This window comes from Xenopus laevis, chromosome 1S, assembly GCF_017654675.1.
Source record: "Xenopus laevis strain J_2021 chromosome 1S, Xenopus_laevis_v10.1, whole genome shotgun sequence".
Lineage (NCBI taxonomy): Eukaryota > Metazoa > Chordata > Amphibia > Anura > Pipidae > Xenopus > Xenopus laevis.
In genome coordinates this window covers 174,051,854-174,075,578 of record NC_054372.1, presented here as the reverse complement: position 1 = coordinate 174,075,578, position 23,725 = coordinate 174,051,854, and the positions used below count along the sequence as shown (strand labels likewise).

At 39.9% G+C, this 23,725-nt stretch overlaps 1 protein-coding gene across 11 annotated transcripts in view; it reads left to right on the top strand.

Annotated features, from left to right (window-relative positions):
* The window catches only part of lhfpl2.S (LHFPL tetraspan subfamily member 2 S homeolog), an 84,362-nt gene that overhangs the window by 1,219 nt on the left and 59,418 nt on the right, over positions 1–23,725 (top strand). For all 11 annotated transcript variants that reach the window (XM_018244463.2, XM_018244457.2, XM_041580520.1 and 8 more), the window contains exon 2: positions 19,927–20,011. The gene's annotated coding sequence lies outside the window, so the exon portion shown is untranslated. The remainder of the gene's footprint in view (positions 1–19,926; positions 20,012–23,725) is intronic.

The following is a 23,725-nucleotide window of genomic DNA, read 5'->3' as shown; positions in this document are numbered from 1 at the left end:
TGTTTTTGGCTACCTAGTAAAAATTCGGAGGGCTGCATAACTGTCTCATTAGGCCTTCTGACTTTTCAAAAGGGATCACTAGCTGAGCATGATGGGAATTGTAGTTTGGATCATAAGGTTCAAGGGATTGACAACCAAGTGTCACGATAATGCTGCATATCCTATTTCATTTTTTCATAACAAATATGGCTTACTAGAGTCCTAGTCTATAGTTCATTGGATATATGTGTATATATATATATATATATATATATATATATATATATATATATATATATATATATATATATATATATATATATATATATATAAAGTTTTTAGAAGGACCCACACGCCAGTCTTAATGAAAGTGTCAATTTTTATTCATACTTGTGCATCCAAAGTTTCGACCCGCATTCGGGCCTTTATCAATGCGCATCGAAACGTTGGATGCACAAGTATGAATAAAAATTGACACTTTCATTAAGACTGGAGTAAAAACATTGTATGTCTAATCTTGACCCTGCACCCAAAGCGGACCAAGACTGGATTTGAGTGTGAACATTTATCACTTACACACACACACACACACACACACACACACACACACACTCACTCACTCACTCACTCACTCACTCACTCACACTCACACACACTTTCCATAGGTGGGAATCCCTCTATTCTGCATTACCCAGACATGAACTCTGCATTGATCTTTAATATGACAGCAGGTTTTCCTCTCCAAACACCTGTGTCTCATTTTTATATGTGTTTGCCCCATTTGGAATCCCCTAAATTTGCTTGGATTTCACAATTTAAGCCTTTGTTTTCCCCCAATAAATAATTGGCACCCTGACATGAGGTTGGCTGCCCTGGGAGTAATGTAGTGAAAGGGAAATCTGTCACATTCTAATAGGAAACCGATGTCCCCAGCTGCAGCAGCGTGGCCGATTCCATAAAACAGATCTCGGTCACCGAGGCACAGCTTGAATCGCTTAAAGGGATATTTGTACCTCTGAAAGTTTTACATATACATTTATTTCTATAAATGAAATGTTTTTTTTGTTGTTGTGTTTTTAATTTTATTATTTATAGGCACTATGTGCCTGGGGTGCACCCAGTCTAGTGAAGCCAAATAAACTGGCACTTGCTATAGCGCTTTCCTGCCATAAGTTTCATTAGACTGGTAGTTTCCCTGTTGAGCCCTAGACAAGTAGATCTGGCCTGTTTGTTTTAAATTTGTTTAAATAGTTGACCTCTTTCCGTTTATTCCGAATATGCAAGTGCAGCTACGTTACCTAGTAAACACCTGCAATCACCCTCTATTGCCCCCTATTAGACTAACTTAAATTTTCTGGCAAAATCAAGAAAAACCCCATAAACGGCAACATTTTCTAGGTTATCCCATTGCCATAGGACAGGGCTGCCCAAACTGCAGCTCAATGGGTCAGATATTACCCTCCAAGAGTTTTTCATTGCTCCTAGACTTGGTAAGTAGTTCAAAGACGAGGACAACAACAAAGATGCAGCAGTATATTAACCTAGAAGTAGGTGCCAAAGTGGAGTAAACAGCGTGCAAGTAAGTTCCCTCAGTCATGTATCTGTCCCAGCCAATTAAACATCACATATAGAATCTCTAATACTGCACAGCTTGTCTGCAAGTACCACCAGAAATTCACACCAACGCAAAAGTATTTTCTGATGTTTTCCGTCGGAACTAGGGGACACTATTTGTACACTGTCATTCTGTGGTTCCAAGAAAGCAATGTTTAGTACAATCAAATAATTCCAGGACTAGAGCTGCCGCCTTGGCTCTGTAAAACAGACATAAAACCCTGTTTGTATAGAAGCACAGTTCACAGCACAAACCAGCGCACTTAGCTGCATGCTCCCAAATGAAACTGTAGCACCAAAATGAAAGTATATAAAAGTAATGAAAATATCATGGACTGTTGCCCTGCACTGGTAAAACTGATGTGTTTGCTTCAGAAACACTACGAGAGTTCATATAAACAAGCTGCTGTGTAGCAATGGCAGAAATTGAAAAAAGGCTATATGGCACAGGATAATAGTGGTTAACAGATAACACCATTATGTTCTACAGAGCTTATCTGCTGTGTAACCTGAGCCTTTTCTCCTTTGAATGGCTGCCCCCATTGCTACACAGCAGCTTATTTATATAAACAATAGTAATGTTTCTGAAGCAAACACAGCAGTTTTACTAGTGCAGGGCAACACTGCATTATATTTGTATTACTTTAAAACCCTCATTTTGTGATATTATTGTTCCTTTAATTAGCCATGCACCATGTAGGTTTGATATGTGTATCCTCCTTTAAAGGCTTGGGGTGGCCTTTGTGCATTAAATACTGTAGTGGCAATGGATGATAGTCCAGCTAGGATCTGTAGTTTGGGAACAGTAGTAGTTTGGAAGTGCCCTCAGGGCAAATTCTCATTTTTTTTCCCCTGTAGACTGGCAGAAATCCATTGATTAAAAGATGTCTCCTGCTTTATCCCCAGCCTGGTGGAGCCTGGCCCATACAAGCACATGATGCAGAATAAGTGTTGTATCTGGCATAATGTCTCTGCTCATGTGCACACGTAATCTGACCACTAAACACAAGGTTGGACTAGGCTGCATGGTTCACTTTTATCTTTGTCCAAGTGACATTTTTGTATTCCATGTGCCTGTCCTACTGCTTTGGAACACTTTCCTTACTCTTATTAAAAAAAATAATAATTATATAAGGCAATGCCAGCTCCTGTTTGCTTGCTTTTGCTTACATATTTCCATAGGCATTAGTAGAACGCTTTTTGTAGTGGCAGTAGAAACACGGGGCAATTGTTAATGGAAGCAACAATGTGGCAGCTCTTGCTCTTAAATGTAAAAGTAGAAATGTATTTTATTCAACAGGACTATAAACTTTTTTTTTTTTTTTTTTTTACAAATCTATCATTTGTGGGTATGAGGCACGTCTCAGAGAGCCTTGCAGCAGAGCTCACACTTTGTTCAGCTGTATCACTTTGTTTGGGACCTTATTTTTTTTTTAATCAGGGTTCTCATCTTTACATTAGCTGTTATTATGTTAAAGTTGGGCCTATTCTAAACAACCTTGTTTTGGTTAATTTTGCATGTGTGTTTTTTTTTTTTTTTTTTTTTTAAATAATTGCATTCCTAATCCAGTCTGCAACAATGGTTGTTGGGTGTACCTACGGTACCTCCAAACTTTTATTTGTGCGGAAAGTGGCCCAAACGTTTCAGGAGCCTCACGCTCCTTTCCTCAGTGGGTACTGCCTGCCTGTTACAGTATCCTGAAATGCACCGTTATTATCGTACAAAACAAATTTTCGCATTATATTATTCGGTTCATGTATGGTGGGAGACGAGCCGACCGATATCAGCAGAAGACTTGGATATCGGTTGGTTGGCTTGTCGATAGGCCCACATGTAAAATTTTGATTGGGTACCTTTGAAAGCACCCGAACATCGCCCACTGGAAAGTACTGAATTGTCAGATACAGGTAGAATTTTATTGTTTCTAACTGTATATCTGTCAAATTCAGCTCTACATTTGTGTTGAAACATGATCTTTCTTGGAAAAATCTTTTCCTGGAAAGATCGTAATTGTTACATCTATGGCCACCTTTATTCTGCTTATCTTTGTTTTATGACCCTCTCCTGTAGATCTGCCATCTGTACTTCCAAACTCCTGCCTCATTGCTAAGGTAATGACCCATAGAAACCAATAGCAGTTCACACTTCAGTTTATCTTAGTATACTGCTGTATACGTCATACTAACAGATAGTTTTAGGATAAATTAGCCCTTTAATTATAGTATGTTAAGCTTTTAGGATACCCACAAACAAGTCAGCCCATTGCCTGGAGTTTAGAAAGCTGCCATAGCTGCTCTCCTTTAAGTGCTGCTTGTTTTTTTTTTTTATGCAGCTAGAAGGTAAGCGTGGCGCACAGATGCAGCACATTTGATAGCCCCATTGAGGGAAATACTTTGAACCAAATATTCCTGGGAAGCAGATCCCCTTGAGTATGACGGGGCCCAGTGTTTGTTATTTAGCATGTTCCTAGCTAGAGGAGCACATTTTGAGGAGGAAACTCTGGGTTTATAAAGCAAACACATGGTCTGGCAAACCTCCAGTCCACCAACCTGAACTATCTAAACGCACAGTTGTACAAACACCGACTAATAGGCTGACTGGGAAAGTCATAATGTATTTTGTACCCATTCTTACTTCCCAGAATCCAAGGTAACAAATAACATGCAACATTGTCTCTGTTTTCGGCTTCTATTGTAAAGTAAAGCAATTGGCTTTAAAGTGTATCTGAATAGTCTCCTGTTATGGGTTTTGCAACTGCTTGTAGAAGGAAATATAAGGTGTGTAGATAGTTGTGGTTCCTGACAGTCCTAGAGCCTGTGTCACTTACACTTCGATTTAGTGGAGCTCCCATTACTGTGGCAGAATTGCTGCTGAGTGGGACAGACATTAAGCTAATCCATTCCCACACAGCTATTTATTTTTTACTTAGGAAGTACCTCGTGTAAGATATCAGCCTACGCTGGTGGTCACCACTTTAGCTGTTTCTAAAATCCCTTTCAAAATAAATGGTTTCTATACTGAGATTATACGTAAACAAGAATTTCTAAAGACACTCTTCCAAGCTTAATTGTGTTTAGTACAGGGAAAAGGACATGCTAGGGATAATATTATGTTCTGTCTTGGTACACAAATGAGTTGAAGCTACTAATGCCACCAGTAACAGAAGACCTCACCCCACCTGCTAAGTAATGCCCATAAACCATTGCATTGTGCACGATTATAACATAAGCTTTATACTGGGCACTTTGTTATGAACCAGGTTCAGGTGAAGGGCCCAATTGGTCATTTTATGTACAGATAAATATGTCAGCTGGAATGAAAAGACACCCCAAATGTATTATTGAGGGTATATTTAAGTGCTGAGATAGTAGGCCTTAGGACAAAAGTTAAAATATAGACGTAAAGGAGAAATTATGCTTACACTTTATGATTTGAACTTCTTTATTAGCCTGGACCACCATAAGATCTGCACTCCTGAATATGCTCCCAGTAGCCCCCAATTTTCTCGTCTGCTGATTCACTGCATTACAGCAGTCCAGAGTGCACTGAGCATGTGCAGTGCCACTGACACTTAACGGCTTACAACGGCTTAAAAACACCATTGGCGTTGCACTTCCAATGTAGCACCGCGGCAAATGGTGAGAGATAAATAGGGTCTTGAGCACATTTGAGGTTCAAATAATTAGCTCTGTCTGGCAACAGCTGGAAAGAAATTAATTTCAGTTTCAACATGTCAGCAGATCAATTTCCTTTCCTTTAATGAAGGCTTCTTGCTCTTGCACAAAAGAAAGACATATTTTTAGATTTCTTCAGATCTGCTGCCATCAGACTTCAGTGCTACCTACATCCAGCCTGTGCATATAAACTCTCATCAGGGTTCAAACAACTTGGGCTGAGATGTCTGAGCTGCAGCCAATACTGCTTCCGCTGAACTACTAGGATGCTGAAAGTTGTAATGCAACATGCGGCCTACAGCTTGTGTATCTGTTGTGGCCTTGTGTGTAGTAATGCTAATACTTGAATTAGCCTTAATGCTATCTGAAACAAATGGCAAATTATGTGAGATAAGAATGAAGCTGGGCAGCCAGATTTCCCTGCAATCTTCTCATGTGGATAAAGCCATACATGGGCCAATAAAGGCTACTGACTTGAAGGGTTGTTGGCACATGTATGGGTGCCTCCCGATGGAAATTTGTCAGGTATCTATCAATGTTGTTGAATGAAGACTTCTGCATATTGATTCTTCTGATGGGTTTCCTTAAACCCCCATTTTGATGTGATCATTGGCCCTGGGGCCAAGCGATCAGATCCTCCAAATTCGGCTCACTGCATTGGTGTCAGTTAAAAGAATAGTAACACCAGAAAATTAGTGTTTTAAAGGAATGACAATATACTGTAATGTTGCCCTGCACTGATAAAACTGGTGTGTTTACTTCAAAAACACAACTATAGTTTATATAAACAAGCTGCTGTGTAGCCATGGGGGCAGTGATTCAAGCACAGGATACACAGTAGATAACAGATAAGTTCTGAAGAATCCCATTGTCTACTACAGAGTTTATCTGTTATCTGCTGTGTATCCTGTGCCTTTTCTCCTTTTTCAGATTGGAATGACTGCCCCCATGGCTACACAGCAGCTTGTGTATATAAACTATTGTAATGTTGCTGAAGCAAGCACACCAGTTTTACCAATGCAGAGCAACAGGATATTATATTTTCATTACTTAAAACACTTTCTTTTTTTGTTGTTACTGTTCCTTTAACGATTCGCTCGTTTGGTGAGGTTGCCATTGTATGCCCAGCTTTAGTGGAGTGCTGCACCTTTCCGACCTCCAGTCTGTCCGACGGCTCTGTAGACTTCATTATATAACATTTTATATCTCTTACTACTTCTCCCACCCTTCAGATATTTGATATCGGCCAACTACATGGAAAACGTTGGCTAGCAATGAGCATGGAACTCTTTAGACACATGATTTAAATGCTTTTGCATTCAAAATGTGATGCCAGCATTCAGGAATGTAACCCATATGCCAGCACATGAGAAGTTGTGCCTCTGCATGGTAATGGGTACAAAAAGTCTGTTTGCCCGTTACCAGCAGTGAGGATCTTTGTGGACCATTTCAGTCTCCGTGAAATGGTGTGCTGCAGGTTCAAGATCTGTGTATGTTTGATCTCTTTAGGAAAAAAATGTGCAGCCTGGGTGTTACTCATTCAGTATGCACTAGATGAAGTCCTACTCCGTGCATGCAGTCTGCACCATCTGTCTCTGCTTTCTTTTCTCCTGATCCCCCCGCCATGTGCGTCATTTTGCTTGTGATGTCAACACCAGCTCACTTACTGTTGATAGAGACCCATCCTTGGCTAGGGGAGAGATGAAAGATGCTAATTGTGTTTTTTTAAAGGGAAACTTATGTTAAAACACATACACAATTTTATATAGTTTTTCATCTGGAAACTCAGGGCAGGGCCCTTGGACTGGACTTGTTCAGATTATATTCACTTAAAGGAACAGTAACACCAAAAACTGAAAATGTTTAAAAGAAATGACAATTTGATGTGCGGTTACTCTTCACTGGTAAAACGGTGTGTTTGCTTCGAAAACACTACTATAGTTTATAAAAACAAGCTGCTGTGTAGCCATGGGGGCAGCCATTCAAGCTCAGGATACACAGTTGATACGTTCTGAAGAATCCCATTATATACTACTGAGCTTATCTGTTATCTGCTGTGTATCCTGTGCCTTTTTACTTTTATCAGCTTTAGATGTCTGCCCTCATTGATACACAGCAGCTTGTTGATATAAACCATTGTAGAGTTTCTGAACAGAACAGTTTTACCAGTGCAGGGCAACACTACATTATATTGTCATTACTTTCAACACTTTCAGTTTTTGGTGTTACTATTCCATTACGTTCAGCCACACCGCAGCACAGGAGGTGTATTTATGTGTATGATTTCAGGGCCATTTGCTCTAAAAATATTCTTTTCTTGCTGTATGTTTAATTTTTTTTTTGTCCATGGGGAAAAATTAAGTGGAACTATTACTTTTCTGAGGATATAAGTAATTTCAATAATGTTTTCCTGACATAAATACCATGATTAGCAGGAGTGCCACAGATTACCCCTATACTGTACCGACCCAACTGTCATTTCTGGATTGCCATGACCGCACACATCTGCAAAAGTGATTGATCCTCGATCATGAGTTTTGTTCTGGCAAATTACCTTTGGTGCAAATGCATAGTCGGCGGCACAAACCGATTACTGTAAGGGGCCACACATGTAGCCATGATCATACAGCTTGGTTGTAAATTGATCCAACTGCATGAAAAATCTGTGCATGTGTGGCCTACATTAAACTGCTTTCTTGGTGATTCGTGTTGATCCCTGGAAAAAGGTCATCAAAACTCCCAGTATGCAATTAGCCTTAGCGTAATGTTCGGCACATCAACTTCATGCTCCTGGGCTTCTGTTGTAAGCCTGCTTTTAAAGCAAAGGGACATATGAGATTTCACAGTAATAATAATCCTATTACTATTTAGTTAAAGGTGTGGTTTACCTTTAAGTTAACTTTTTAGTTTGTTCTAGAATACCCTTTTCCCGAGCAACTTTGCAGTTGGGTTATTATTATTATTTATCATTTTTAAAGTATTTGTCTTTCTTTTCTGCCTCTTTCCAGCTTTCACATGGGGCTCACTGACCCTGGCAGCCAAAAACTATTGCTCTGTGTGGCTACAATTTCACTGTTATTGTTACTTTTCATAACTTTTATATTTCGGTGCAGGCCCTCTACTGTTCATATTTCCATATCTCGTTCAAACCCCTGCCTGGTTGCTAGGCTAAATATGACCGTAGCAACTAGGTAGTTGCTAAAATAGCAAACAGAGAGTTGCTTGCAAATTGTCTTAAGAATATCAATGTCTACAAATATTAAAAGTTAATTTAAAGAGGAAGTACCCCTTTAAGGTTTTGCCTAGGCACCAAACACACACACACACAACACACAACACAACAAATGTCTGTTCCACATAGGCGCAATTTCTTCTGCAGACATAACTTTGCTCTGCCAGCATGATCTCTGCTTCTTAAGGTTAATTCAGGCTTTTATGGGCTCTTTGTAGCCCTGGTGGAATCCACACAGTTAATAGCAGTAAATGCTCTGGGCAGATTATTATTCTGTGGTTTATTGTCACATTTATTGCAAGCTTTATTTATAACTGCACATACGATAAAGGAACTTGGACAATGTCTATTCTTTATGGGCTGATGGCTGGCGGTTGCCTCCCACTGAACAGCGGTCATTATATCATGCAGCTTTATTTGGACCTGGCCCTTTAGCATAAATAATGCTGAGAATGGGGGTCGGCATGCTAATGGATGAATTGTCCTGTGTATAATTCAGGCAGGGCAGCACTTGCTAAGCTTTTTCCTGGCACTGGATCCAGTACTAATAACATTAGCATTGTCTCTAATGATCTGACTTCATCTCTGTGTTACCAAGAAAAAGAAGTGATATGTTTGTAATTAATCTCCCTCTCTTACTTCCTACTGCCACTTATGTTGGACTGAGGTTCCTGCTGATCAGTATTGTGGTGTTGAGAGGTGGCATTTTTAAGCTGTTGCCCTGTTCAGAATCCATCTATCATTTTGTCCTAAATTTTCACTGTAGTAATAAACAAGTACCACGGCCCTGGCTGAAGTACGAAAAAAGTCTGTTCAGCACAAGCGATTTAGCCAAGACCACTTCTCAAGGCATCCATCTATATTAAAATATGTATTAGGCTGATGTTGGATGGCAGAACAGTACCCCTTTCTCTCACCTGAAAATGTAAGGTGATCCTCAATCTTACCATATACTGTATGTAATAAAGGTAAATTCCCTGATTTGCACTTACTTTGCCTGCTGGCACACGTTCGTTTGGCACCCAACAATTATTTCCCTCTAGCGCAGGAATGTAATCTCCTGCGATGCTTTACCATCGGCAATAATTTGAATTGCTGGTGGGGAAAATGTAAATTGTTTCGGCTTTCCAAAGTTGCCTTGTAATCTTGGAAATCTCAGAGGAGATTAGTCACCTGTACTTGAGGAAATATATATTGTTCTTCATCTTTCAGTGCTCTTTGGTGTGTTTAACCTCATTTTTCAGTTAGGGCTGTGGCACACCGGGAGATTATTTATGAGTGAGCGCAGACGACAAATCTCCGGAAAATGCCTCTCCATAGAAAATAATTGAAGTCGCTGGCTGTATGACCAACCTATCGATGAGTCGCCAAAAGTTGCCTCACGAGGAAACTTTGTATGACTTCGGAAATCCGAAGCGATCCAGCCGGCGATTCATATTCTTGCTGGCAGGAAGGCATTTCGGGGAGATTAGTCCCCCGCAGTAGAGAAGATTTCTCACTTGGCAACTAATCTCCCTGTCTGCCACCACCCTAAAGCTGGCCATAGATGCAAAGATCCGATCGTACGAATCATCGTACGATCGGACTTTCCCATCTCCCGACCCGCCACTAACCATTCAGATCAAAGTCTTACCAGTCAGATTAGTTAAAGAACAGATCAGCAATGTTCTGCCCCTGACAGCAATCGTACGATATCTATGTCCAACCATAGCTAGTGACAGTCTCCCACTGAAAATCGTACGATCGGCAATACACGCAGAGATATTATCGTCAGCCGACAGAAATTTTCTAACCTGTCCGATCAACGAAACGACCGATCTCCGCCGGACGAAAAATGTCGGGACTCTCCACACACGTTCCGAAAATCGTACGAATCTTTGCGTATATGGCCAGCTTAAGGTTGGATGGTAGTGTTCTAAGCTTGGAACGTGACCTCTTTCTTTATGCTCCTCTAAGCTAGAGCATTTCTGCACTGCTCCTCTTTTGCTGCACTACCTGTGCCCGAAATCATTACCTCCGCGTGGGTGCAGGCAGACAGTGTGATTTCGGTGTGAAATGCAAAATCTTGTGGTTTGGTGTCAAAATCCTCCACGTGCAGGTGGAGCAGCAGGGTAGAGGATTCTTAAAACACAGACCGTAGTCCATGTTAGTGTGGTCCTACCCTTACTTTTATCAACGCTTCTTCTTCTCTGCTATTGTTCTTCCTAGACTGGATTGTTTATATATTATATTGTACTATATTGTCTTCTTGAGGCATGTTACTAAATTTGGCTATGCATTGGCCATATAAGCTGCTGTCTTGGGCACTCTTGATTTAGGCATCTTAGAGTAAAGACACACAGGGATTATATTACTGCAACAACTCCCCCAAATGGCCATTACCCTTATTGGCCCAAAAAGAAGTCGCTCACAGTTGGTATGTGATGGGGTTTAGGCAGTTGTTAATCATCAAAGGCTGGCAGATACTGTAAGGCCAGGCTAGTGGGCTAAGCATCTAATCCTCTCATCACTGGTTTGCACAGGCCCCCCATGTGTACGGCAAAAAAATGCTACGGTCAGCCCAATTTGCCACACCACTTAGGTGGTCAAGTCAGGTGAATATCTTTTTTTTCTTTGGGTACCATGCCAAACAAACAACAATGAACTGTTCTTTTTCTCTCCTTTTTTGATTTAAATGTTTTCCCACTTATTCATGCCTACTGGTCTCTTCTTTATTCTTATACAGTGTATTCCACCAACTGCTAATCATCCCCAACTGTTCACAGAAAACGACCTTCTCATATCGCTATATTGTATGAAAGTGCATTACAGCAGGAGATTTTGTATGCTATGCATAAATAAACAGCTCTGAAGATACAACCTTTTAGCAGCTTGGCTCTGATCTCTGCAGTGATCATCTTAACTTTTCTTATGTCCAGATGTTATTGCTTGTATTTGCTTTTTTCTCCCTGACAGTGATGGAAATTTCCCCCCATTGTACTTATAGGAGAGATATTTGTGTACATTAATATAAATACTCATTTGAGAAACATATGCTGAGTCTGTATTAAATCAGATTTAAAACTTCACACAACTTTCTATGGTTCTTTTGTTAATTAAATCCAGAGTGTTCGTAATGATCGCGGAGCATGAAAGGGCTATTTTATGGCTTAAAACTGCATTTTATTGACTAGTTATGAATTCTGAAAGCAATAAACATTCATTGACTTTCCTACCATGCAAAATAAGAATGCTCCCATGGGGTACGGCAGATAGTTATTGTTTTGTAAATACAAGCAAACGTGCTAATATTTTTATTCACATTTCACTGGTGTGAGAGTTCCAGTCACTTTTCGCTGTTTGCAGCCAACTTTGAAGTAAAAAAGGATAAAAAGCAGAACTTTAGCCTAAGGGCCAGGGCACACAGTGTTGGCTCCGCTGCTCTCACTCAGCTTGTGGGTTTTTTGCAGGCCGAGAGAATTAGACCTGCTGCAAATGTTCTGCTTATAATGTCTGCTATTCATTTGAACTGAAAAAAGTCCATAATGGGGCCATAGTACAAGTGCAACAGCGGGTGCCATGTTTGTTCACCGTACCCTTAACCCCCCCCCCCCTGTGTATTTTCTGACACAGAAAGGTGCAAAACTGTGCATGCATTAGAAGATTTGCAGCAACGTGCCTTATTTTAGCACATCCTTGTGATGCTCCATGTTTAGGTCTGTGTCTATGTACTAGATGCTTTTGTACTGTGTGTGCACTTTATAGGCAGAATTCCACCCTTCTCAATTCTGCAAGTTATTCTCATTTGGTTTTTGCTTAATCATCTTCCAGTAAAAAAGGTCAGCACAAAGCTCTTTGATGTGTTGAGTGAGAGGAACTGACCATTTGACACAGGGATGATGGAGAAAAGCCACAGTTGCCGGACTGCTCAGCAGAATAGACATTTGCTAGCCAAGTTATCAAATCCCACATTCAAGAGGAATGCGCTAATTGCCCTGTGCGGTAATTGTCAGACCAGAGGTTTCTTTTGTAAATCTGACTGGGTGGGAGGGGGTGAGACCCCCAAGTATTAATAACATTTGCTTTACTATGTTCCACAGACAAGGAGTAAAATACCCAGAAATAAAATCCGTGTTATAGGTGATGGCTGAAAATTAAACCTTGTTAAATATGAATTCGTTTTTTTTTCTGTGAGACAAGTGACACAACAAATTGTTAGAGGAGACATTCAGTTGCTGTTTTCATACTCTAATAAAGTCACCTGTTAGCAGAAGGTTCTGACTACCCTTAGGATGTGTACAGTATATCTGTATCTACTGCTTTAGCCACCAGTTTAAAGTGATACTGACACTTAAATGTTATTATTCAAAATATTAATGTACATCAAAAGTTATCTATAGCTCATGTTTTTCACTCATAGTTCTGTTTTTGTAAGTAATTGTTACTTGAAGTTCCTAAACCTGACTGTTTTGCCAACCTAACTGTCCCTTCTCAACATGTCAGTTAGAGTTTCTTATGCTAACAGACTGCTGAAGCTCAAATATGGCAGCCCCCTTATAGAGGAGCATGGGGGATCAAATGCGCACTCTGCACTAGCAGAGATGATTTTTCAGGTTAAAAATGTGTCTCTTAAAGGGGACCCGTCAACAAACAAAATTATTCCAAATCCTATTTTATCGTGTTAGTCAAGCAAAATTAACTTTAATTACACTGTATAAATTATTTGAATCTTGTTTCCTTCCGTCTGGGAAATAATAATTATAGCAAGCAGGCAGGAGCCATTTTGTGGACACTGTTATTAAGACAAGCCTTGTATCATCTCAGAATCTTGTTTGTGCACCAGAATGGGAGACCTGATGTCCATCCCCATGTCCTGGCTACACAATTAATTGGTTAAGAGAACTGGGTGAATGTGGGGAGAGCAGGGACATCTAGAAAATTCTGAATGGAAAGTGAGAGTAATTGCTTGCCCCGCCTCTATGCCTAGGCATAGAGGAGGGGCAGTCAATATTTGATTGACAGCTGAAATTTTTAAATGAGTTAACAAAGCTATGAACACTTAAATAAAAAAAAGAATTTGGATTTCATGTTTAATTTGAAAAGGGCTTTTATTATGCAGCTTTTTATGTCTGGGTGATAGGTCCACTTTAAAGTTACAAGAGGCGTCTTTTTGCACCCCCTTGTAACTGGCCACTTGCTGCCACCTAAGGCAAGGTTCTCGCCTTGCTTCATAGCAGGAGCGACCCTGAGTCACCTATATGAATGCACTCCAAAGGGGGCAGCTAGTGGATTCGGCTGAATCCTTCAGCCAGACCGAACCGAATCCTAATTTGCATGTGCAAATTAGGTTGTGAGGGAAATCGCGTGAATTTTTGTCACAAAACAAGGAAGTAAAAAAAATGTTTTCCCCTTTCCACCCCTAATTTGCATATGCAAAGTAGGATTCGGTTCGGTATTCGGCCAAATCTTTTGCATAGAATTCGGGGGTTCAGCCGAATCCAAAATAGTGGATTCGATACATAATTGCTACAGAAAAACAAAGCAAAGTTTATTGATGGTTTTCAATTCATTTCATTGGGAAAAATCCTGCTTCCATCAAGTTTCATAATCTACAGCTACAACTACAAGTGCCAGTCCTTCAAACTGCAGGTGCTTCAGTTTATTCGGCGCATTGGGGCCCCTAGGCAGTGAGCCAGTTTGGACTTCTCTGTTGCCTTCCATAGGGTGTTGCTGTTATATGCCATTGTGGAGAGCACTCTACGTTGCTAAGTGGATTTGGGTGTTAAGTGCAGTTGGGATGTGGGAATGCCTTTGAAGTTCTTTCATATCCCACCGTAAACAGACTGTCAGCGGGAGTGAGGGTGGGATCCCACTGACAGACACAAGATTGATCTGAGGCTTTCAGAGTTGATGATTTGCTGTAAATTAGTTACGTTTTTGTGCTTTTTGTCTGTTTCTATGAAGCGATTAGCCTGCACTTCAAAAATGCTGGAAGGAGGGGCAACACACTCTCCTTTTCATTTTGTGAGCTGCAAAGCTTGTTTCTCTTGTACTGAACAATGTTTAGGGGGCCCACCGATCATGACAGATATGCGATTCATTGTAGATATAGAGCATTCTGGAAAAATGTATCTGTTGATGCAGCATATCTAGCAATGAACATTTCATAAGCAGATTTGGAAATAAAGACGAGCGGCAGCAGTGTATGGCCCTTTCTATGGTATCGGTTTGGCCCCAGGGCTGGATATCTGTGAATATTGGCCTGTGCTTGGCTCCCTTTGACTTAGCAACTGGCTTAAGCTGGCCATAGACATGAGATTTACCTGCATATCGGATAAATGATCGGACGTTCCAATCTCCCGACCTGCCACTAACCTTTCAGATCAAATAAAGTAGTAAAAGAACCGATCAGACTATGTTCTTCCCTGACCGCAAATCGTACGAAAGTTATGTCCGACAAAAGCTAGTGACAGTCTCCCACTGAAAATTGTCAGATCTGCAACACATGCAGAGATATTATCGGCAGCCAACAGAAATCTTCTATCCTGTCCGATCGACTGAACGACCGATCGCCATGTTCCGAAAATCGAATGAATCTAGGATTCGTACAATCGGATCTTTGCGTCTATGGCCATCTTAAAGCTTTTGTGAGTAGAGAGGTGATTTTGCAGTCACCCTAGTTGTGACAAGATGTCTGTGTAGTAAATATGTACATATACAACATGCTTGTAGTACAGCCCTGCACTTTATGTGAATGGTAATCACATGGACATGCATGGTACATTTACAGGTCTGGTGACTATCGCTGCAAATGAATGGCACCTACTAGGGCCAGATCTGCCACTTTGTCTGTATTATAGATGCAATAACGTTTACCATGGTGTACCCTTGGAATTCTATATAAATAAATATATTCCTATACATGATTCATCTGGATCTGATTGGGTTGATGAATTGTAATCATGAAAGCACACTATTCCTACAAACATGTTTATTGTGGTGGGAAATGGGCCAGGAGCATTAAGTTGTTTTTTTGTTTTTTTTATTCCTGCTGGCGTGGCAGGTTCTCCGGCTTCCATGACATCAGAACTGAAGGGGATCTAAAGTCCAGGGGGCTAAAATAATAAAGATGCAACATTTTCTATAAGTCTAGCCATCTATAGCTACCTGGTGGCATTTACTGGTCAGCTGTTTGAAGTTGGACACCTGATTGGTTGCTATGGGTTTCTAGACCTGGGAAAACACTGTACCTTTTATTCTAGTACCCAGGATGTGGATTTGTTTTGCTAGTATAGTGCAAATAAACACTTTTTAATATATGTGCAGGTATGGGACCTGTTATCAAGAATGCTCGGAACCAGGGGTTTTCCGGATAACCGATCTTTCTGTAATTTGGATCTTCATACCTTAAGTCTGCTAGAAAATCAAGTAAACATTAGATAAACCCAACAGGCTGGCTTTGCTTCTAATAGGGATTAATTATATCTTAGTTTGGATCAAGGTACTGTTTTTTAATTATAGAGAAAAAAGGAAATCCTTTTTAAAAATTTGGATTATTTGCATAAAATGGATTCTATGGGAGACAGACTTTCCGTAATTCAGAGGTTTCCGGATAACAGATCCCATACTTGTATTTATTATTTTTCTGTCGTGTGTACATTTGCTCTCCTGAGCTGCAACAATCCTCTTAAAAAGTTGCATATTTTACTATAGGGCACCAAAATATGCTCATTATTTTCTGACTTCTAGATTTCGTTTGAGCAGGGAATTAAGTTGGAGTAGAGCTGTTTCCATTTTCTCACCCTGCAGGGCCATTCAGTAATGCCAATCTTTTTATCCCTGATACTTATGGAAATACTAAGGAAACCTCAATTCATTCTTCCAGTTTCCCCCCTAATCTTTTCCACATGTTTCCCACTGAACAATAGCTATTTATTAGCTCGTCCCCTTTCCCACATGCCTGGATGACTCATATGAGGAGAATCCTTCTATAACTAAAATCTGTGAAAATTCACAGTGACAACAACACACTGATTGTCACACTAAAACTGACAATGACATTCCTGAGGTGTAAGGTACTTGTGCGAGGCCCTGCAAAGGCACCGTTCTGCAGCAGCTTCATCCATAGAAAGTTGACAGATTTTTATGTTACATTGATTTATTTAGAAATTATTTCCTTCTGAAACAGCTACTTAGGGTTGTATTTAGGTCCAGTGCTGCATTAAGGTGGCCATACACTATAAAATCCGTTTGTTTGGCAACCAATGGCAGGGTTAATCCGAACAATCGGTTACAAATTTTTACTCCCAGCAGTGCATGTATGCTGCACCTACAATCATGACTGATACCTATGTACAATGGATATTTGTATATTGGTATTCTGTCCGACTGTAATACTGCCATTGCACAGCGTTAATGCCGAATCGGCAGCTTATTGGCCCATGTGTGGGGGCCATCTGACGGGCTTCCCCGATCGGTATGTGGCCGAAAGTCGGAAAGATCTCGATCGGGCAGGTTAATAAATCCTGTCGAATCGTGGCTGCATCTGTGCGTTTATGCGTTCGGATTGATGTATTTCAAAAACTTGTAACCAGGGACCTGTATAGGTTTAACAACAATAGGAACAGGAATAGTGGAAATGGGAGGAATGGCCTATATTCGAATAATTCTATCAATTTTACTGATCGGGATACTAAAGCCCTAACCAACCTTATGTTCCATACTAGACTCTTGAGATTACTTGATTGGGCAAAGTTTGAATTAATCTTGAATGACACTAAGTTTTCTTATCTGAATAGAACTACTGTATGTACTCCCATATTCCATTGGCTCCCTAAGGTAATTGAGTTACCCAGCTACTTAAAGGATAGTACCGATTGTATTAACAAAATTCAGAATTTGGTTTGGAAACCATCTTATAGATGGGTGACTCTGGATGTATCTGCTTTATATTAGTCTATAGACCATGATAAGGGATTATCGGCTAATCACTTTTGGTTGGCACATTATCAATTATATTCAGATGTCCAAAATGAATTTTTGATAGAGGCTCCTACCTTTTGAGCACCAACTACTTCATGTCCAATGGATGTTTTTTCCTACAGATTAGAGGGGCGGCAAATCGTTTTGCACCCTCATATGCCAACCTCTTCATGGGTCAGTGGGAGCGTCATTTCATATATGGTGACTCTAATCTTTTCCGGAATCACATTATTGGCTATTTTAGGTACATTGACGATTTGATTTTTATCTGGGATGGAGAGTCCTCTTCCGTTGATAATTTTGTGCGGTTTTGCAACTCCACAGGTTGGGGCATCTCATTCAGTGAAACCAATCCCTGGGAGATTGCTTATCTAGATATCAAGTTTACTTCTGATACAGGTGTTATTCATACAGATTTGTTTTGGAAACCTATCACTCGCAACACACTACTGCATGCTAAGAGTAGTCATCCAAAACACACCATATGTGGTGTCCCTTTTGGTCAATTTCTGAGGCTACGTAGAATTTGCAATACTTGGGATTTATTCAACTCCCAGGCTATGGCTCTATGGGACCGTTTTCTAGAAAGGGGCAACACCACCATTGACCTAAAAAGAGCTTACGATAGAGCTGTGGGTGGCAACCGTTGTGATCTTCTGAAAGGGACATCTATGACCAGTAACCTTAGTAAATACAGTAACAAATATTCCAAGGGCTGAAGGTGTGATACATTGCAAAGTTCAGGGGTTCCCTCCGACTTTCCTCGCATTATTACCACATAATCTAGGGACTCCCCCTATTTACAGAAGATTATACGTAAACATTGGGACATACTCTCACAGGACTCGATTTTGAAAGCATTCTTACTACCTCAACCTAAATTCGCTTTCAAAAATACATTTATTGTGTATTGTTTACATATTTATTGTGTATTTTTAAGTGCCTTTTTGTGATCTGTACTAGCTGGAGCCACTTCCTCTCGTCTCACTGTGTATTCGTATACTGCTGAGATGACAAAGTTTACTTTGACTTTGATGAATTTGTATTGTTCTCTGAGCTGCTACAAGTCTATGTGACTTGACATTGAAGTCTGCACCATTGCCTAACCTGAAAAGTATCATTTAGCTAAAGATTGCAACCAGGGTTGCCACCTTTTCTGGAAAAAAATACCGGCCTTCCTATATTCTTGCCCTTTTTTTTCTTATTATTAACATTGCAGACCAGGCCAGATGGCAACCCTAACTGCAACAGGACTATCTTCAGAGTTTATTTAAGGTTATTTAATTAGTAAACCCATACAAAAGTGCGGGGCTATTACATCTGCAGTTGGCTCTTAATTAGTGAAGCCGTAGCAAAGGAAATGTAAATTGAAAGGAGGATGTTGCAGATTAAGCCTTGTGTACATTGTGTCTAATGTTCACTGTCCAATGTTTGTCTTTCGCAAGTGATTAAATGTCTCTTAATATCTCTGTTTGAATCATTTTGAATTACTATGCTCATATAGTTGCACTACTATTAGTCACCCTAGAACTGCTGAAGTGTGTATTGTCACATTTATACTCTAATTAATGCTTGGTGGTATTTAGAATATAGAATATTTGATAGATGCTCTGTGCTATTTTTCTCTTATGAAAAATAGTTTTCCTGCACAATATTGGGCTGACTCAGTATTTACTTAAGGCTTATATCCTTTATATCCTTTACGAGTGTACAAATGTAGCAGAATAAGCTTTTAGCATTAGCTGGTTCTGCTGCAGGAGAGAAGTATTGGTAAAATGAAAGGCCATTTATGATTTTACCTGAACTTTAGGATGGCCAATACATTCCAAAATGCAACCAGTTGGCCTCCAGTTGGAGGGACAGGCCAAACAACTGAAACTGCAGAAAGTGAAAGGAGCTACATCTACTCATGCACTCAGACACTGAGCATTGGCAGACAGAACTCTTGTGATCATCTGCATTATAATAACACAAACATCCCCCAACACGTCCAGATGGTCAGGCAGTGTGGTCAAACTGATCTGCCCAAATGACTGCCCAAATCAGCTTTAGGAAAAAGCTGTTTGCACCTTTACACATTATATAAATGGAGGAAGCAGCAACACTTATCACTATTACAACTAACATATATTTAGGGAAGGGTTACTTGCCAGTCTTACACTTAACAAACATGAGTAGATTTAAGATGCCAATTTGGTCCATTCAGACCAAGACAGCAGATTATCCTTCGCCTGGGTCTGTGAGGTCGATCTCCGGGCAAAAACCTCCCAAATGTTTATTGGCAGGTTTAAGAATTCCTTTCGGAATGAGGATCAAATCAGCTTGTTGATGGTCCTCCTCCACCTCGGGGAAAGATTTGATTGTTCGACCTTGCACTATAAAATCATCTCTCCTTATCAATGTTACTTTATTTTTATTCTTTACTGCCTCTACTCCTTTAATTGTTTTTCTGTGTTTGCCTCTAGGAACAGTAAGAATCATTGTGACACTTTAAAAACATTGATGGTCCGAAACGTCCAAGGATTTTGATTTGTACAACACAAAACAAAGGTAAGATTTTCCCATATTTAAATATTCGCTTTTTAGAGACACAGTTCTTCCTTCTTTTTTTTAAGAAATGTATAAGGGTATAGAAGGTCTGTGGATCATGATTTAGCCAACAGTTATGCGATCATAATTATCGGTCTGTTTAAATGTCTTTTTTAATATGTTCCCTTTGTGTTTGTCTAATGGAACTATTAATTATTATTATTTTATTCTACTTCTAAAAGTGGTGCTGAGTCCACTTGCATTTGTGAAAACTGCCATTGTCTCAGGATGACTGGTCACAGTCTTTCCTTATCACCCTTCCTAGCCCTACAGTTGTGTTATCTAGGGTTGCCATCCTTTCTGGAAAAAAATACCGGCCTTTCTATATATTTATCTTTTTTCCCCATTAATAACATTGGGATCCGCCATAATCTTTACAGGCCGGTAAAATACCGGCCAGGTGGCAACCCTAGTGTTTATGCAATATATAGAGTGAAAAATAGATGGCTATTCCAGCCCCTTAAAAAAAGCACGGGTTAAAGTCCAAGTGTAAATAATATCCTTCCCATATTTAATTGTATGTTTCAAACTACATTATGAAATTCATTATTTTTCATTATTTTCCATACAACTGAAAATAAAAAATATAGTGGCTATTCTAACATAGTTCTTTTTTAGTATCATAAAAACTGTGAGCCTTCAACATTCAAGAGGCATTTCTGTGTTTTTTTTTTTTTTATATATATATAATTTTTTTGTTAAACCTTGACATTATTTTTTATCACATTCAGCACTATAAAGGAATGAGTATAGTACATTTAAAACAGGAAGCTGCTGGAATTCCCATTGCCATTGTGTATTGCTAGGGAAACGTTCCATAATCTCTTGGTCTTGTTTCCACGATCCAACCTGCTCAGGGGGGGGGATTGTTTGTTTAAATTAACCAGGGAGCACCAATGAATCACCATCTAGAAACTGTTTGAAGCTACAGAGTAAACACATTACTTAACCGTAATACACCAGCTACGGAAGTGCAACATGGCAATTTTAATACCGCTTTTTTACTTGAAAGGCCGGGGATATAGTAACATGCCCTGCTACTATTTTATGGGCTTCTGAACGAGAGCCAAAAGCACAAATCCTATTTAAGGAAATTTCTCTTTGGCGGAGGGAGAAGAGAGTGCTTCTTTTCTTCACATTATTCTTATGTCCTGTGTAATACGTTCATGAAGGTTAAGGCTAATGGCACATACAGCATTTTGTCTGCCCCTGCCGTCCATAAGAACAAGGAGGTGGTCAGTGGACGACAAAATGACTCTTTAATGCAAAGTACCCTAGCTGTCACACAAGGATTGGTGATTGACAGAAGGGTGATTTGACCAATGCCATTTTTGCTGTATAAATGCCCTGTGTGCCATAGGCCTAAAAACTCTCAGATTCTCATAACTATCCTACACCTATAAAGTTAGCATTATTTATTATTTTTATATAAAATGCTGGAGCGCTTTCCAGATATTGTACATCATAACCATCAGTCCCTGCCAATAGAGCTTACACTTAAAGTCCCTGTCACATGCATACACGCTAGGGTCAATTTTAGCAGGAACCTGCTTCTTAGGGCAGAGACATACGCTCAGATTCATGGAGATTAGTCACCCAGCGACAAATCTCCTCCTCTTCGGGGCGATTAATCTTCCCGAACTGCCTCCCGCCGACTAGAATGTAAATCGCCAGTGGAATGGCAAACGGTGCGCTTTGTTTTCCAAAGTTGCCATCCTGCTGGCTATTTAGATTCTAGCCGGGCGACTAAATCTCCCCGAATCTTAGCGTGTAAGTGTGGTAGGAAACCAAAGTACCTGGAAGAAACCCATGCAAACACTGTAAGAACATGCAAACTCCTTGCAGGCAGTGCCCTAGCTGCTTGAGCCTAGGACCCCAGCAACAGCAGTTTTAACCATTTGTACCACCTTGTTGATGTGGCTTGAAATAAGTCAAAAGTAAAGTGTTTTTTAAAATTATTTTTATCTTTTCTTCCCGCCATCCAATACTTCCTTCATTGGAGCCACTGTCAAAAAGGATAAAATAATGCTATTTTAATGCACAATAGAAATATGTGCCATATATTTTTCCTTTCTTAAACTCAAATAGGACTTTTATTTTGTACATATTTGAAAGATACAAACCTTTCCATTTGTTTGTTTCCACTTTCTCCGTGTTTCCCAACATTGCTTGCTGTGTTTGGAAACAATCAATTGGATGGGCTGCCGGAGGTCTAGCAGGCAGGGAACAGCTGGTAACATAGTGTGAAGGCTCACTTTTATAGGCTTAATGCCACCAGTCTGAATGTACTGTTAAAAGAGAACTAAAGTTTAACTTAAGAAGTAGGGTAGACATGTACATTATGTTTTGAGCTTCTGTACTAGCCCAAGGCAACCACAGCCCTTGGGCAGGGAAGATCTGTGTCTCCAAAGATGCCCCAGTAGCTCCCCATCTTCTTCTGCTGATTCACTGCACATGCTCTGTGCTGGCTCTGTGCTGCTGTCACTTACTGAGCTTAGGGACTGGCTCAAAATATACAGTATATTAGTATATAGTTACAGTATATAATGTCACAATATAAGGCTGAATAGTAATTAATACAGATAATTACTACATGGCAGCACAGAAACCAGTGCAAGTAGCGTCAGAATTTAATAATCAGTCCTGTAGCATCAGCTTATATAACAGGCCAACCTCATTTTCTTTTGGATAATTTATGACGACCCCTAAGCTTAGCTTCTTAAAGGGGTTGTTCACCTTTGAGATAACTTTTAGTATGATGTAGAAAGTAATATTCTGAAACATTTTGCAATTGGTTTTCATTTTTATTTATTTGTGAGTTATTTCGCTTTTTATTCCAGTTTGCTATATCGGCCATCTGGTTGCTAGGATCCAAAGTACCCTAGCAATAACAATACATTTGTAGCCTTTCAGAGTATTGTTTTTTAGATGGGGTCTGCTAAGCCCATTTGGAAGTTGCAAAGAGTCAGAGGAAAAAGGCAAATAATTATAAAACTATCAAAAATAAATAATTAAAACCAATTGAAAAGTAGAATTGGCCCTTCTTTAACATACTAAAAGTTACCTCAAAGGTGAACCACTCCTTTAACAGCTGCTCAGAGCTCACAGAGCATATGAGTGTCGTAGACACCTTCCAAGATGGTGACCTCCTGTGACTTTAGGCTGGTACAATAAGTTCAGTAAATAAAATATGGCATTTTTAGCCATATTAATTTTTAAGGGTTTAGTTCACCTTTAACGTTTGTATAGCAATTCACATTTTTGATTAACAAACTTAGAAGGAAAATAAGGAGTTCTTGTGAGCACTGAGCATCCCAACCTCAGCATTGCACTTCTGACAAAGTTTAACTGCAGCCATTAGTGCGTGGGAGGTGAGAAATAAGCAATTTAAAAAAGTCCCCTTAACATGGAAACTTTAAGGATGGCTGGACATTGGTTCGAACAAGTGAACCATTTTGACCTTGTAAAGGGAAGAGCGGCTCTATAAACAGCTTTGTGATGTCTGTGCTTATGTAAGGTTACAGCCTGTAGCTTGCACCTTGTGCACCTTGGCTCCAGAGAGGAAAATTCCCATGTTCTGGACAAAGACACAAAGTCTGCTTCATACTTGTTTCCCAGCTAGCGGTCCATCCAGAAATCCCCAACAATCTGAAGTAACCCACCGTGACAACCAAA